The 5,747-nt window shown below is 35.5% G+C and overlaps 1 pseudogene; it reads right to left on the reverse strand.

Moving 5' to 3' along the window:
• Nucleotides 1–3,000: 3,000 nt before the first annotated feature.
• LOC148186411 (uncharacterized) lies at nucleotides 3,001–5,533 on the reverse strand (annotated as a pseudogene).
• Between the last annotated feature and the right edge of the window lie 214 nt (nucleotides 5,534–5,747).

Below are 5,747 nucleotides of genomic sequence, written 5' to 3' on the forward strand. Positions count from 1 at the left end.
AGCAAGCTGTCAGAAACAGATTGTCTGTATGTTTGCAATCCGATCGATATCGAAGCAGAATTATTACGCAGTGCCTTACGTCGGGAGAGGATTTTCAGATCTTGATTGGATGTGCTCTCATTCCCAGATTAATTTTTGTTATAATGGCACAGTTTTTCTTTACACTCAATCATTCATCTTAATAACAATTTGTGGCTGTACACAGTAAAATCAGCATACCCAAATTAACACTCTCAGATTTGATTTCAACACTGAAGTGTCCATATGGGTCCACACCACAAAGAGTTAATTTAACTCTTTTTGGAGAGTTAGTACCTTAACACTAATTTAGTGAAATTATTGACTCTTTTTGAAGTTAAAATTTAACACTTCTTAACACTTACAGGTGTTACTTTATCTTTATCTAACACTTTTAGGTAGTTATAGACATTAACTCTCTCTTGGAATTGTTGATTAACTATACAAGTGTTACAGTAAGTTTAACACTGTAAGGTGTAAAATCAGCTCTTCTGAATTAATAAAAAATACCTGGGAAATAAGGTTTGCTAAAAACAATGACATCACATTTAGTTGAAACTCATTTATTTAAAACATGCACCACAAATTAACATTAAAAACATGTTTTGACAATGTATGCTGTCTCACTGTCATTAGAATACTGCTTGTCAAAGGGTTTAAAATAGGTGAGTTGGTTAATGCAAATCAGAGAATATTCATTATTTTGCTCCTTTCATCATAGTACAGGGTTTCAATAATACAACCTATTATGAAAGCACGCTGTTCATGTATTACGATATTGCAGATTTTCTTGAACACAGGTAGGTCATGGGATGTTCCAGTGCATACAAATAGATCAATCTGGTACTCATTACCATAATTTCCGACCCAACATGTAGTTGAAACATCTGAAAATGTGTCTAAATGCAATGTCTGACATCGTAATTCTCCACCTCTCAAGCTATCGATTGTTTTTATTTTTAAAGAACCAAACTCAAATCTCTTAAAATAATAATTTTCATGGTAAAAAGCCAGTTTATGCTGGTGCTGCTTTACTAGAGATTTTGTAAGATTTCTGAAATTTTTTGCAGACTTTTTGAAAAAATTGTGTTTTGCTTTGAATCGCATGCACCACTCATGGATAAGAGTGCCAATCTTTTTTAATTAATTTTAATTTTAATTTAATACATCTTGGATAGTGGATCATTAGGTGGTGTTTGGGAATCATTTTTTTTTATCAGGGAACAAAGTTTTGAACATGTTATGGTGGTCAGAGCTCAAATGTTTCAGGTAACATACCATCCCATCAGTTAGAATAGGGGAGAAGATTATATTAACAATCTGTAACAAAAGAAGCACAAAGTTCCAGTGATTATTGTCCCTTTCAACCATATCACTGAAGATCAGTGGAGTATTGTGGAGAATGCACAATCACTGAATAGCATTTAACTTTAAGTGCATACTGTTATCATCTATTTTTAACCCACTTGGTTTGTTTTTTTTGCTCTGAGTAACAGTAATTAAAACTGTATCCTTTCTAACAGTGTGTTCATAGAGGGGTAACCATTGTGAATCTGGTACTGAAAAAACAGCTTCAATTTATACTGTACGATACCCTCTAACAAATCATGCATTATATCAACTGCATAATTGTTAGTACTATGAAAATACTGTAATGAATTGAGCACACAAGATTTTTTAACACCATAAATGGAAGGCAGAGTAGGATCTTCACTTAATGTATTACAATGTTCAGTATAAAGCTCTTGGAGTGCAAAACAAGTCCAGGATATTCTTAATAAATACAGACTGGATTTCTTCTTTATTTGTTAGACAGAACCTACACCAGTGAGTTGCAATGAAACTTTCAACAGAATCTAACAAGCTATTTAAGGCAAGATTATCTCCTGTGGCTTGAATCACAGAGCCAAACAATGGTTCGTCAATAAACGGAGGCTGAATTTTCTAATCATCAATTAGAGGCTTTAGTATTTTATCAAAACCACATGTTTTTACATCTTCTGTGTAGAAAAGAGCTACAAGATGTACATTCATTAACATGGAGTTCAATTTCAGTGGGAGGTTATTTAAATATTACCCATCATTAATGTCTTTGTATATCCCAGTTTCACTGTGTTTCTCTTGCAAGAAGCACTCCCTTATCTCACTGTTTTTGGAAATGGACTTTAGTGTACCTAAAATTGGTACATACATGTACTTAACAGGTCTGTAACAGGAATCTGACTATAGACAGCGGTAGTTCTGTCTCTTTGTGTATCCAACCTCACACCAAGGACAAATTCTTTTGGCTCAACCATTTCTCATTTTTCATCATACTTTTTTTGTCTCTTTGTCTCTGGATTATCTAATTGATTCAAACTGTGCTCAATTTTCTTATAAAGTTCTGACTCCTTAGTTTCAGGGGAACATTTGGAGAACTGCTTCTCGTGCTTGGCTTTGAACATCATTGACAACTTCCTCCACTGAACAAACCATTGTTTGGACGATGCTTTCAGAAAGACCAGAAGTCTGTATGTGTGCAACAATAGAACTGCACATTCTATCAAGTGAGTTCTGTGTTATAACAGGGCGAACCTGCAACATACATGCAGAAGTTGATGGCTGATCACTTGGAAATTCAACCTCAAAAGGTCTTTGCATGTTTGCTTCCTGATTAGTATCAAGCTGTTCTTCACTTGGAATAACTATGTACAGTTTTAAGGTGCTTTCTGAAGCCATTATATGTACAAAAAGTCGAAGGGCATCCTTGCTCTCCACACCTTAAATGTAAGTTTTGGCTGGATATAGACCACACGAAACTTAAATGTTGGCAAAGAAGTGAACAATTTTTGTGGTGCATTTTACAAACAAAACATATGAACATACTCAGTGAACTGTTTTTTTTGACCGTGCTCTGACCTTTGTGCAATGGTGGCATTTTTATGCTCTCGCAGCAGTCGTGCTCTCAGTTCCTTGACTCGTGGGCTTTCCTTTGCATTTCCATCATCGATTGTAGTAGATGTAGATTGTGGTTTGAATGAAAGTGTAAAAACTGGAAAGAGCTTCATTGTAAGAGAGGCTGAAAACATAGTGAGCTTTGAATAGCCCATCAAAGGCAGCCACTGATGTCAGAGCATTGCATGGGAGAGCCCTCTGGTCCACAACAATGAAGAACCTTTCGATTTTCTTCTTTTGCTCACTGATGCAGAGGAGGAGGGGCTGTCTAGCATCAACTTTCTCAGGGAATGTAGTGGCGCTGGCTCCTTGCTGTAGTTAGAATGACACAAATGCATATATACAGTATACTTAACATACTAGATGAGCGGATTCCTCCTTAGTCCTATGTCAACCTATATCTCATGCTTCTTTACATACAACTGCAACTTTACATACAGCACAATAATTCTGATTTTAGTACAACAAAAAATGATGGTACACTCCTTAACAAATCTTAGAAGATGGTTGGCTGCCTGTGCTGAGTTAATCTTGGCTGTTTTCTTATGGCCTCTTGATGTAGGGGTCAGGAGTTGCAACAGCAACAAGAGAGCTGATATATCACTATCGCAGCCTTGGAGACAAAATGATATTTAGACAGAAGGGGAAAAAGAATTGGAAAAAAATTATTACTTATTTCTTAATACAGTTTCCATTAAACCTAAAACGATAGCACTGTGACATTACATTAATAATACTGAAATTATCAAGTTCAAACTTTTCAAATGGCTGTCAGTTCAATTTTGCAGTCAATATGTAAATGACCATATTTGAGGACTGCTAATTTACATTTATTTTACTGTTGCATATTGGAATTATCAAAACAAACAACTATATTTTGGATAGAGGTAAACTGTCTATATTTACCGTAGTCATTGTCCATCTCAGGGTCAAAAGATGCCCGCAGCTCCTCAACATAAAGGCTGGAGGGAAGACTCTGGCTACTTCATCACCAAACATCATGGAAAATTCCTGGTCAATCTTAAAACCAAGACAAAATATCCATACACAGGTTACTTGAATATAGAAGGATTTACCTTTCAAATATTTATTAAGCTATCTAATAATCTATGGATATCCTTACCAATCCAGGTATGTCTAGAATACGAGTGAACACCAGTTTCTGACTCCTTTCTGTCTGTATGTTAGCCTCTCTGCACTTCTCACCAAGGAGCTGTTTACCAATCAAGAGCGATTCTCGTTGGGCTGTTGGGCCATCATGGGTGTTGCATTGGGCTGTCTTGAATTGCCAAGCAAGATAGCCAGTATTTGCCTCAGCATCATAGTAATGTTCCTGTTCACATATGCATGCACATATAAGTACATTTACACACACACACACACACACACACACACACACACACACACACCAAAACACAAATATAAGGCAAATATATAGACTAATGACATAAGTACAACAACAGTTTTTGGATTTCAAAGACACATTAAAACTTACATATCCATTCTCTGAGTATGGATCTTGAAGATATGTAAAAAGGGTCACAATTCCCAGCGCGTAATTGGTCTGCACACATGTGGGTGGGATCCTCCTTTTGAAACAAAATATTTATTATATTTGTGTCTAATTCATGTGTTTTCCTTGGTCATTTGAAATGATTTCTTACCCATATGATTCTGTAATTTCTGCAACTAGAATGTGGATCATCTGTCTATGTGTTGCATCTGACAGCGTCTTAGTTTTGTCATACCCTTTATAGATTTCTTCACCCTTTGGATTGGACCTCAGTACAGTATCAACCTTCTGCAAAATAAAGAGTGTTTTCTCAAACCATTAACCTCACATTTCAGCAAATTATGTTGAATTTGGACAGTAGATTTTGTCTGATTTATGTTAGTTTGACATACTACAAGAACCTGGTATGAGTTACATGATAACAGTTCACATGCTGCTAATCTGATACTTATAATGTAATGCATTTGTAGACAGCTTCTAGGTTTACCTGTCTTCCTTCATTGCGATCCAGCTCTTTCGTTCCTCTTTTCCTGTTATATGTGGATGGGAGGATTATAGTTGAATCAGATTAAATAGAAGAAGCTGGTGATGCTGAGGGGTCTGGCAGTGAAGCTGATGTGGCAATATCGATGACTGTGATTCATCTTCCACCAAATGAGTGTCAATATCTAAGGTCAAAAGAGGAATGAAAAAAGCATTCATACACATATAATGATTAGTGGAAACAACATTTTTTTTTTCAATTTTCAAGTATTAGTTGAAAATTAGGAGCAATACTGATGAATGCATAATTAAGGCTGAGTAAATACTTCCATATATATATATATATATATATATATTTATTCGGACCCCTGACATTATCAGCTCATCAAATATGTCTGCTTGAACCTCTGTATCTGATGTGTCAGTCAAGGCGAACACCCCCCCAGTTAGAAGTTGAGCCTGCAGACTAAATTTGTCTGTTACTGGGAGAAATCAAACATTTATCAATTTTTTTTAGATTATAATATATGTTTGTGGAAATTTTATGTATTTTTGGACTCCTCCATAATCTGCCTTTGCCAGCATTTTCTAAATCCAATTTAAACATTAATGAAAGGTTAGATTTCTGCACATTTTTTCAGGCCAAATGTTATTAAAAAAAAGTAATTATTGACAGTTTGAGCCAATATCACGTGACTTTTACAATGTAAGTGGCTTACCAGAAAAAACGTCAGAAGATATTGATCCATCTTCCGTTTCTAAAGACTACCTCAAATACAAAAAAGCTTTTGTTATTTTT

Source organism: Plectropomus leopardus, chromosome 18 (genome assembly GCF_026936395.1).
Source record: "Plectropomus leopardus strain MGB_pleo_1.0 chromosome 18, ASM2693639v1, whole genome shotgun sequence".
NCBI lineage: Eukaryota > Metazoa > Chordata > Actinopteri > Perciformes > Serranidae > Plectropomus > Plectropomus leopardus.